Here is a 12,137-nt window from a genome sequence, read left to right on the forward strand (position 1 = left end):
CCTCGTGGCGGGGGGAAGAAGCAGGAAGAGCAGATGCCAACGAGGAATCAGATGAATCAGGAGGAGGAGGGGGAAGAGGAAGAGAATAAGGTAGAGGCAGCAGAGGGGGGGGAGCCTCCGGCTCCGGACAGTCCAGGACAGGATTTGCAGTTGGTCGAGCCACAGCCATCTCACAGATCCCAACCCCCTCCCCCAATCCACATTCCTCCAAAACCTTTCTATCTCTACAAAGAGACATAAACGCTTGCGCATACAACAATTCCTCCCATTTACCATTCTGCCGGCAGAACAAAATCAAATGTAAGATGGTATTATAATTAACACTTCCCTCCCGAGGCCAATGTTCTTGATTATCTAGCTGATAGCGTGGCCACGCAGTTTCACAGAAGAATTTAGCTTTCTTCTTAGTCATAGCATCCCCACTGAACTCTGCCCAATGTCCCAATACACAAGAGAGAGGGGTACATTTCCTAACCTTACTGTTAATAGTACACATCTGAGGGCTGCCTTCCCAGTTCTGACCGTCCGACTTACCTGGGATCCAGGGATCTGTTCTTAGTCTTCGTAACGGGGAAAAATCACTGATCTTGGACTCGGGCCAGACAGAATACTTACAGAGATAATCCCAGGCAGGCGTACTGATGGTAGGCCTTATGCCCTTTCTACCCTCTCACCCAGGTGCCTGTTACTGGTACTTTCACTCTATGGCGTTGCACTGTTAGGCTACTGCCGCCTTAGCGATCCAGCTCCCCCTGAAGCAAAAGTCTTACCGGGAAAAGAGGTCCTGGGGCGTGCCTGACATTTGATAAGGAGGAGCAATCAGCTGGTTGTCAGTTAGTCCGGGCAAAGCTTATCTAAGGCAGTCCCATCTGGGGTGCCAAAAACTGTTGAGCCCCAGCTCAAGTCTGGGATTGTGCCCGGTATGCAAAGGCCAATAAAGATACCAGGGATGAAAGTATAGATTCATAGATGTTAGGGTCAGAAGGGACCTCAATAGATCATCGAGTCCGACCCCCTGCATAGGCAGGAAAGAGTGCTGGGTCTAGATGACCCCATCTAGATGCTTATCTAACCTCCTCTTGAAGACCCCCAGGGTAGGGGAGAGCACCACCTCCCTTGGGAGCCCATGCCAGACCTTGGCCACTCGAACTGTGAAGAAGTTCTTCCTGATGTCCAGTCTAAATCTGCTCTCTGCTAGCTTGTGGCCATTGTTTCTTGTAACCCCCAGGGGCGCCTTGGTGAATAAATATTCACCAATTCCCTTCTGTTCCCCCGTGATGCACTTATAGGCAGCCACAAGGTCGCCTCTCAACCTTCTCTTGCAGAGGCTAAAAAGGTCCAGTTTCTCTAGTCTCTCCTCGTAGGGCTTGGTCTGCAGGCCCTTAACCATACGAGTGGCCCTTCTCTGGACCCTCTCCAGGTTATCCACGTCCCTCTTGAATTGTGGCGCCCAGAATTGCATGCAGTACTCCAACTGTGGTCTGACCAGCATCTGATAGAGGGGAAGTATCACCTCCTTGGACCTATTCGTCATGCATTTGCTGATGCATGATAAAGTGCCATTGGCTTTTTTGATGGCTTCGTCACACTGCTGACTCATGTTCATCTTGGAGTCCACTAGGACTCCAAGATCCCTTTCCAACTCTGTGCCACTCAGCAGGTCATTCCCTAGGCTGTAGGTGTGCTGGACATTTTTCTTCCCTAGGTGCAGCACTTTGCATTTCTCCTTGTTGAACTGCATTCTGTTGTTTTCTGCTCACTTGTCCAACCTGTCCAGATCTGCTTGCAGCTGTTCCCTGTATAAAGAAGGTTTATTGCTACCAATAAAAAGTGCAAGCGGAATAATTTCACATAACAAGCACACGGATTTCTAATTCTAAGCATCTTTTATACGGGGGTTTTGGACCTTCATAAGCATCCTTGTTTGCTAATTGGTTATAAAGGAGTGACGCAAGGAGTTCTTTACTGAGCATGTCTCTATACCTGTGTTTTAGCCATGTATCTCATTTTCATACATGTATGTTTCATTAGCATACTTTTTCCCCACCTAGGGGCGTGATTTTTAGTATTTTAATGAGCTCTTTGACCCAGTACTCTGATTCTGCTTTTGTTTTCAAGCCTCCTTTATCTAAGACTGTCTCCTCCTTATTGCAGATGGGCATTCATCAGATAACATTCCCTTTTGCTTGGGCTTTGCATAGTAGTTTCTAGGTCACTCCTTACAGTGTGAAGAAGATCTTAACTCCATCTGCCTTTCAGGGCTCCACTCATGGACTGGTTGCCAACCAAGGTTGGAGAGCCCAGTCCATTCTGCCATGGCATCTGCCATTCGGTAACGTTTCCTTCACCAGGGATAAAGACTCGTACCTCCCCCAAAGTTGCTTTGTCTCCAAAGCTGTTGGCAACATAGAGGTTGCTAAGTTATTTCCCACCACCCAGCATTGTGTTGACAGCTGCAGGTAGTACTGTCTGCCATCATAATTCAATCAGGCTATTGCATGAGTAATACTGGGTTAATTGTAGTCCTCCATTGCATGTTTACTTGCCTGTATCATGCTGGGAGGATCTTCCTTTTTGCCTGGTGTAGTCAGAGTGTGAAGCTTCTGTTGAAGCTGTTTTGGGCAGCTAGAAATGACCTTTGCTGCTGCTGGGACTTGAGAGGAGAGCAGCCACCTGTGACTTGGGAGCTTAGTTAGTTCACTAATCATGATTGACAACTAAAACCTAGTCTCCAGCAGCAGGGAGAGCAAGGAATAACTAAGGGGGAGTAGCAATCCTCTCCATCATCTGCGCTCTTGCTAAGCAAACTCTTTTTTTTTTTTTTTTTAACTGTGAACCTTGGTTGAAGTTTGAACAAAGAAACACCATTGTGTTGTATTATTCCTACTTTATGTAGGTGCTTAGGAAGAGCTCTTTTGCAACAGGAAACAGACTTCATCTTTACTTAGTTTGTTCTGTTAAAAAAAACAACCATAGATTTTATTTGGTTTAAAAATTGCTGTGACTAGAACTTTTTTTCCATGCTTGGAACACTTGGAGAGTGATTAGAGAGAAGATTTTTTTTTACTCATTTTACTTTTTTCTATCTTGAGTTGAGATGCAACAGTTTCAAGGCACAGTATCAAGTCTCAGCAAGTGAAGTAGAAAAAGGAACAAAGAATCTGCAAAGGTTTTTTGCACCTTTTTTGCACTTGCATTTTTTGTGTATATATTCTATTACACTCCTGCCTCCCTCTATAGATTCATACATAAGGTTTCATATAAATCTTTGGGCTTGGACTTGATTCTCCTGTTGTTTATACTGGGGGGCGAGGGGAAAGAAATGAGAATAACTCAACAGAAATAAGGATTTACATCAGTGTAAACCCTGGATATGGCCCCCCTTGTGTTTAAAGGGAAGGAGTAGGTTACTGGAAAATGGCTCAAGGTTTCCTTCTAATGCTTCAAACTAGTGATGGAAAAAGGGGTCGATGTAGTGAAGGAAATCATACAAAGAGGAAGGTGTATGTGATGTGGAAGGTTTCAAAGTCCTAATGGCTTCTTTGTCTCTATATAGCATATAACATTATGTTGCAATATAATTAATGATAGGGCACTCTCTGTATTCTCTCTGTGCAATGGGCAAGGATTTTTTGTCATGCTTCATTCACAGCCTGCTACACTGATGTCACACAGCCAGCATCTATTCTTACACAAAGGGAAGAAAAACAATCTATTTATTGCTGTTAAGCAGATTTGCCACAAATTACGTTTCCACTAAAACATCAAAACACCAAGAACAAGGCCACATTCCCTTCAAGGAAATGGGTGGGGAGAGAGAAGAAGAAATGCCCTGTGTATGTTGTCATTTCTTTTAAACAATTTTGTCTAGGCATTCATGTTATAGTCAAGGCTATAAGGCTAGGGACAGACATTACACCTAAACCAGTTTAAGGGATCACAAACTGGTTTAAACCTGTAACAGAAAAGATGTTCAGTGCACTTAAACCAATTTGAAAATGGCTGAAATGGGTTTGAAATAAACCTGGTTGAATGTAGTATCAGACTTAACAGATTTGGATCAAACTGGTTCATGGAACGTCTGCCCCAGGTCCCTTGCTGGTTTAAGTTAAATCGGACACCCTCAGCATCCTGACATGCTCTCTGGGCTAGGTGGGGCTTTCTGCTGGACAGCAGGGCTCGCCCCTTCCCTCTGCTCCCTGATTGGAGCTTGGCACAGACTACAGGCATCTGTCTGGCTTCCCCTTTGCCACTCCCTGCTAAGCAGGGATTCTGCCATCGCTTACGCAGGCACACAGCATTAGCTAGCAGACCACATGCTGGCTGTGGTGCATGCTGTGGCAGATCGGACAAAGGGAAAATCAACAGGTAGCTGGTAATGTCCCTGTGTTGTTTCCTTAATGAGGTGGTGAACACTGAGTTAGAGGAGATAAACACTGTTATCAATTCCTGGCTGGGCACTTCTCTAAAGCTGTCCTTCATTATCAAAGACCACAGACACTGCCAAACAAGATTTAAATGTTGCCTATTAACCATGCTTATTGAAATGCTGAAAGGAATGTTAACTTTCTGTCCACATTTTAATGAAGATTAAAAATACAAGTGCATATCTGATTTTCTATTATTATCAATCAAGTTTGTAAACTCAACAACTGAGATAGGATAAAAGATCTGTTTTCTGACTAAGTCAGGGTAAACAAAAAAGCATTTTTGAAGTGTTTCTCGTAACAAAATTCCAAAAAAAAAAAAAAAAAGGGTTCAATTAAAATGCATCATTTCACTATAGTATATGCATTTCATTTTAGTTTCAACATTTTTAATAAAAACATTTCAAAGAGTTCTCATATGAACAAATATTTTGTCTAAAAATATTTAAATGAGATGTTATAAAATACATCTCCAACATATTTTTCAAAGAGGAGTTTTGTCAAATTTGATAAGACTTCATGAAACCAATCTGTTTTCTTATAATCATAGGGCATTTTCTATCAAAAATAGTTCTGAGGAATTTTTTTTTCTGCCTGGATCAACTTAGAACTCTGCTGACTGACATTTCCAGAGCAGCTAGCCTCTGTCATTTTACCCATTCCAGCAAGGGATCTGGGACAGACATTGCATGAACCGGTTTGAGCAAAATCAGTTTAGTCTGACATTACATTCAACAAGGTTTATCTCCAGACTGGTTTTGGCCATTTTGAAACTGGTTTATGTGCATTAAACATCTATTCTGTTACAGGTTTAAACCAGTTTGTGATCACTTAAATTGGTTTATGTGTAATGTCTGCCCCTAACCAAAATGATTTAAATTAAACCAATTCAATTTCTGTGTGGAGCCAAGACTTTAGGGGCTGTAAAAAATATTAATTGGTCAATAATATTGAAGGAAACTTTCCTAGTGATAGTATTCAGAACATGTTAATACCAGTGTGTGACAGTTCAGAATGTATAGCCCATTTGTTAAGAGATCTTGAAAATACCATTGACAATGTTGAAACCATTGCAACTGGTGAGCGAATGGAGTTGCATTTGTTATGGATTTATATTAAACAACAGACAGAATCCCATTGCCCCAAGTCCCAACATGGCAGGGCATTTTTTCTTTCCTACTTGTCTCCTTAGACTGTTCTCTCAGAAGCGGTTGCAAATCAGCATTGCCAAAACAGAGTAAGTTCATCTTAACTCTAGTTTAAAAATTAATGGGTACAGTGGATGGGGGGGGGGGGGGGAGTATACAGGAGATTTCTAGGCTTGAGGTTTAATTTCTCTCTTGTCATTTAAACTTCTTTCTGAAGATGTTTCATCAGTTTAAAACATTCATTTTAATCCTACTATATAAATGTTTCTGGCTGCATAAAAGAATATGATTGTAAACTGTTTCTTACTAGCCTCTCAGTGACTCCAAGCCACATACAGAAAGGTTAGCTTTCTATAAATGAGGAGTCCCTGATCGGACATGAGGTTTGGCTAATAACTTTTCTTAAACTCGATTTGTTTGGACTTATGGCTTCTACTTCCTTTGAAGTCAGTGGAGCTGCAAATGCTCAACAGAGATGCCTAAATAATAGAGCTTTGTTTCGAGTTGACTCAAGGTTTCTTTTGTACTTGAAAACAAAAATACATTTCAAAAGGGAAGTTGAAACATTGTGTTCCAAAACAGTGAAACAAATTATTTTGACCTTTTCAAAATGCCTGCCACCCACACAGTCCTTTTTTGTGTGTCCAAAACTAGTAACCTGATATGACCCCAATTAACAAAAAGTCTTGCCCTGTCCCAAAACTGCCTGTTTTTGGCAAAATATTCACCAAAAATATTTCCCCTTGTTTTGATGTTTATTAGTAAAGAGTGATGTCTTACTTTTTCCTGTTATTCTCACCCCCTTCATTGGAAGCAGAAATACCACTGAGGATGTTAACTGTGCAGTCTTTTCAGTTACCTTTCTAATTATAGGCAGTTTTGAAAGCCTGTTCTTACACGATTGCATGTTTTGAGATTAAGCAACCACACCTACTTGGGTATTTAATCATATGTAGTACATAACTACCTGCTCTGTAAATGGAAAAGTCAGTACTCCGGGTTTAGACTAATATAGCTAAATTTTTAATCTAATTAAAGTCAAATTTGTCATTCTTGCTCCTTTTGCTATACTTTTTCTACATTTGTTTGACAGTGGCACACTGGATAAAGTGTACTTTTCTTTGCACTTAATAATAAATGCCATGCTATTTTATAGTTTCCTATTGATTTTTGGACCTTCTTCACTTTTTGCCAATTCTCTCCCCAAAGCACGTTTTCTCATGAGTCTGTTTTAAAGAAAATAACTTACTGACAAATAAAAATATTTTACCTGCCGATATGGTGCTAGGATTGGTATATTTTAAACTGAGACTTGTTTTCTGACATGAGCTGCAGTTTGTTTCTTCCTCTTGAGTGTGTACACACAATAGGAGAAGAATTTATTGTTATGTAATTCTTCATGTAGAGTGGCTGTGTGTGTGTGTGTGTGTGTGTGTGTGTGTGTGTGTGTGTGTGAGAGAGAGAGAGAGAATACTGATGTTGTTTTTTTCTTTTCCTTCTCTAATGACAGGATGCTGATTCTACACAAGTGACCTCCCTTTGGACAATTCTTGATTTAGGAGATTAACAGATCCCCAAATATGTGGAATTCAGTTCTCTTCCTCTTCTGCTTCTTCCAGAAGACCATCTTCCTTTGAGTGTTGCTGCAGGAAAGGTGTGTGCATACACATGAACAACACTGAATATTTGAAAACAAATGCCTGGACAAGAGAAGAGTTCAGACTTGTGTGGGAACAGATATGTCCCTGCATTCACTCCTCATCTACCTTTAAGCCTAACTAAGTAAATATGCAATCTATAATGTTTTGTTAGGCAACCTTTGTCTGTCAGAAGGCAAAGAGAAGGCTAAATCAGTGAAAGAGTCATTGAGTAGAAAGTGATGCAGCCCTTGTTAGAACACCTTCTCAAGTGTAATGGAGTTATGTATTGTGGGTAAAGAGTGAGGGCCAGATTGTTTGTTTTTTGAGTTACCAAAGTGTAAATTAGAACCAACTCTGTGAAAGCTGATTTGCATAAAGGGACTCATGGCCCAAGGGGCACACGATGTAAACAGTTAAAATAGGAGAACTGGGAGCGGGCAGTAAAGTCACATAGCTGAGTTCATAGAGAGCACCTATGCACGAGCGTGGAGGCTGCTCTAATGCACTGAATTGCAGCGTGTTGGAACATAGCAATTGCCTCACTCACTAGCCTCCTGTGTCTCCTGAATCAGCATCCCCACACTTAAAAATGATGGTCGGGGCGCTTGAAGTAAAGTTCATCGAACTTCAAGTGCCCCCACCACCTTTTTTAAGCATGGGGGCACTGATACAGGAGATTTGTGGCACTTTTAATTGAAGTGGATCTCAGAGACGCTTTAATTAAAGCACACCTCACCTCCACCACTGATGCATGTGTAAAAGTGCCTATAATGTATCATGGTTGAAGCTGGGGCTAGAATTTAGGTCCCTGAGCAGAGTATTCCCAGGAGCAAACTGATTTTAAAAATATGAGAATAACACTTGTGTTTTATGGCTAAATACAGACAGTCAAAAAGCCCAAGGCTGAATTGATTCAATCTTCACAGGTTACTCTAAGCTACATAGATTGAACTGATAAGCAAATGAACAGACATTCACTTTTGATTCCAGAAATGCAGCTATTTGCCTGTAGTGGCCCATGGCGCTAGAACCAAGGCTAAGCTGTCCACCCTGTGATGGGGGAGGGGAGCAGTTTTTAGGGGAGGTGCAAAGTATCCTGGGATGCTAGTGGACTGAGAGTTGACTTGATTCTGGAGAGGATCTGGGACAGAAATTCAATAAACCAATTTAACCTCAATTAGTTGAGTCTACTACTGTATCCATCCAGGTTTATCTTGAACTGGTTTCAGCCATTTTGAAAGCAGCATATGTGTACTGAACTTGTGTCACGTTACAGATTTGAACCAGTTTCTGATCACTTATGCCGGCTTATGTGTAATTCCCGTCCCTAGCCAAGATTTGTAAATAAGCTTGACAAGCTGCCACCAAGCATCTCCTTTTTCCTCAAGAACCCTCGTTTGTGACCTTTCTTAAACAATGACAATATCTGTGTTTGGGCAATATCTAATGCTAAATATTGGTTAAGGTCTCTGCTACAGTATCTTATAACATGGTACTGCATAGTCACAGTTACACCACCATCTCCAAATGGCAGTGCTCCTAGTGTGAGGGTAGGGGGGAGAGTTGTGAACGACACAATTCCTCCAGCATTCTGATCTACTCAATAATTAATCTTTTCTTCTATCATACCCCTTTGATTTTTTTTCTTTAGCTTTGGTAAACTTACCCATAGCATTTAGTTTTAGTCTTCATTTTTACTTGTCAAGGTAAGATGTGCCTCGGAAAGCACTCTTGGGACTCTCATTAGAGGCAGGAGAATTAAACAAGTGCATCTGAAAGCAAAACCAGGGCCCAAGTTAGTAGTTGCTTTCTGTAAAGTTTTGAAGGTGAAATTGCCCAATTGAGATCAAGGAAACTTAGACCTGGCTCCCAACCAAAAAAACTCTCAAAGCGAAGCATCCCAGGAGGATTATGTTTTCAACCTTTCAAATCTTAAATGGTTCACTGCACTTCTAAATACAGTCTCCCATCAAAATAACCTCCTATATAGAACGTGTTGAACTGAAATAAAAAAGTAGTTTTCCTGTACAAAGATCAGACAATTGATTGTGGCCTATAAAGCTGCCAGTTATAGAAGATTTGCTTGTTGAGTATTTTGAATGTACCACAAAGTACAATTCAGGTTTCCAGGCACGGGTACAGACGCTTAGTGCGACTGAACAAAAGGCATGTTTTAAACAAGGTGGAGCAATTCAGCATGGCTCCAAAAGACACCCCGCTGTAAGCTGTGAATTGACATCGATAGGTCTGGCCAATTAAAGCCTTATGATGATGATGATTGCATCAGCCAAATTTATTCCATCTCCTTTCAGCATATCGCAATTTGAAGCTCCAGAATTTGGTCAATGAAATGCTTCTCCCACTAGCAATGCTGATCTTTGGGAACGTTGCTTCTCAGTCAGTAGGTTAAGCTCTCAGTGGACATCACAAAAGGCAGTCATAATTAGTGAATAGCATTGAAAAATGGATTGCAATGTAAAGCACATATATGCATACGTGTGTGTGTGTGTATGTATGTGCTTTAGGTTGTAATCCATTTTTCAATGCTATTCACTAACCCTGTCTGCCTTTTGTGATGTCCACTGAGAGCTTAACCCACTGACTGAGAAGCAAGATTCCCAAAGATCAGCAAATACCAGACCTGTAAGGATGAGAGGTGTGGAAGAGCAGTGTGCATGTTATAGCTAGATAGATAAAATAAACATGCACACTGCTCTTCTACACCTCCCATTCCTAAAGGTCTGATATTTTTTGTCAGGTCCTTGAACTCTCATAGACAAATGCATGCATGTCAGTTCAGATAGGAGCATCATTACCATCACTGTAAGGAAGTTGTGACAATTTTGAACAAATGATCCAGTAATAGGCAGCCAAACAGGGAAGGTTGAGCAATGCTGATCTAAAGCATGCTAGGATCAGAAATGGTGTCCTTTATATTCTGTTTTTGTTGTTGTTGTTGTTGTTGTTTTGTTTTTTTTTAAAGCTTTTAACAGGGAAAAGTCTTGTGTGCTGAAATTACTAGCTATGCCCACCCTGCTTTCTTTTCCTCCTTGCAAGTATTGAAATTGAAAAGGTCAGTGCTGCCTCCCCTTCATTTCATCTCCCCATTAGATGGGAGACTTGAGCAACTGACCTTCTAAATCAGCTTGCACAAGAAACAAGGTGAGACAGTAGGAGAAAGGAAACCAGAATATTTCAGTCTACATACAAATTGTATTTATACACAAACTTACTGCTTAGATAAGAAAAGCACTCTTAATTTAAGTGCATCCAAATGAGTGTAACCCAGACTGCAAGAGGACAATGATTTGCCTTTGTCTCCACCAACACACTTGGAAATCTAATGAAAAATGTACATGGAAGATATAACAGAAGTAAAGAGAATTTTTTTTCCAACAGCAAGTCTGCTGAAGACAAGGAGTAAGGTTGGACTCATCAGAGTAAGTGAATCAAAATCTTTTCCTTCTGCTCCTTCCAGGTTCAAGTGCCTAAAAGGATGCTTTGCTAAACTCTGTATTCTTGAATTGAAAAAAAAAAAATTGTTCACCTTCATGCAGAAATTAGTAGGTTCTGCCCTGCGTTAGGTATGCACCAGAGTATATCATTATAACCGTATCTTCTGGGCTTTAAAATCTGCAGTCTTGGTGTAGTGCTATTCACTGGAGTGATGGTTTAATGACGACTGTCTGAAGAAGACCCTCCAGCAACAGTTACTTATAGCAGCGTGTAGGGTCACCCTTCTTTTGCCTACACTCCTAACACCATACTTCACAGGCTGCTTATGGGGGTGATGCACAAACACTTAACATGAAGTACTTGAATTCTGCAGCCCATGAGAGGCTTTGTAAAGATTTTTTTTTTTTCAATACCACCACGACTACAGCAGGTACCTAACCCCCTTAGGTTCATCTGCAAATCCTTTTACTCCTTTTAGGGAGTAAAAGGAAGGCCCAGGTTAGGGAGTAAAAGGAAGGCCCAGGGAGGAATAGGACCCCTTCTAAATGGGGAGAAGAAATTGGTGACGGACAGGGGGGACAAGGCTGAACTCCTCAATGAGTTCTTTGTCTCAGTGTTCCTAAGTGAGGGGCACGACAAGTCTCTCACTGGGGTTGTAGAGAGGCAGCAGCAGGGCGCCAGACTGCCATGTGTAGACCCTGAGATGGTGCAGAGTCATTTGGAAGAACTGGATGCCTTTAAGTCAGCAGGGCCGGATGAGCTCCATCTGAGGGTGCTGAAGGCACTGGCCGACATCATTGCAGAGCCACTGGCAGGAATGTTTGAAAGCTCGTGGTGCACTGGCCAAGTCCCGGAGGACTGGAAAAGGGCAAACGTGGTCCCCATTTTCAAGAAGGGGAGGAAGGAGGACCCGGGCAACTATAGACCAGTCAGTCTCGCCTCCATCCTTGGTAAAGTCTTTGAAAAAAATTATCAAGGCTCACATTTGTGAGAGCCCGGCAGGACAAATTATGCTGAGGGGAAATCAGCACGGGTTCATGGCAGGCAGATCGTGCCTGACCAATCTAGTTTCTTTTTATGACCAGGTTACGAAATGCCTGGACACAGGAGGAGAGGTGGATGTCGTATACTTAGACTTCAGGAAGGCCTTCGATACGGTATCCCACCCCATACTGGTGAACAAGTTAAGAGGCTGTGACTTGGATGACTACACAGTCAGGTGGGTGGCGAATTGGCTGGAGGGTCGCACCCAGAGAGTCATGGTGGATGGGCCGGTTTTGACCTCGAAGGGTGTGGGCAGTGGGGTCCCGCAGGGTTTGGTCCTTGGACCAATACTCTTTAATGTCTTCATCAGTGACTTGGACGAGGAAGTGAAATGTACTCTGTCCAAGTTTGCAGATGACACAAAGCTGTGGGGAGATGTGGACACGCCGGAGGTCAGGGAACAGCTGCGAGCAGACCTGGAC

The 12,137-nt window shown here is 42.0% G+C and overlaps 1 long non-coding RNA gene across 1 annotated transcript in view; it reads left to right on the forward strand.

Moving 5' to 3' along the window:
• The window catches only part of LOC132245622 (uncharacterized), a 29,667-nt gene extending 21,551 nt beyond the window's left edge, over nt 1–8,116 (forward strand). The window contains exon 3 of the long non-coding RNA XR_009457335.1: nt 7,086–8,116. This is a non-coding gene — a long non-coding RNA (uncharacterized LOC132245622). The remainder of the gene's footprint in view (nt 1–7,085) is intronic.
• The last annotated feature ends 4,021 nt before the right edge of the window (nt 8,117–12,137 follow it).

The sequence above is a fragment of the Alligator mississippiensis genome, chromosome 15 (genome assembly GCF_030867095.1).
Source record: "Alligator mississippiensis isolate rAllMis1 chromosome 15, rAllMis1, whole genome shotgun sequence".
NCBI lineage: Eukaryota > Metazoa > Chordata > Crocodylia > Alligatoridae > Alligator > Alligator mississippiensis.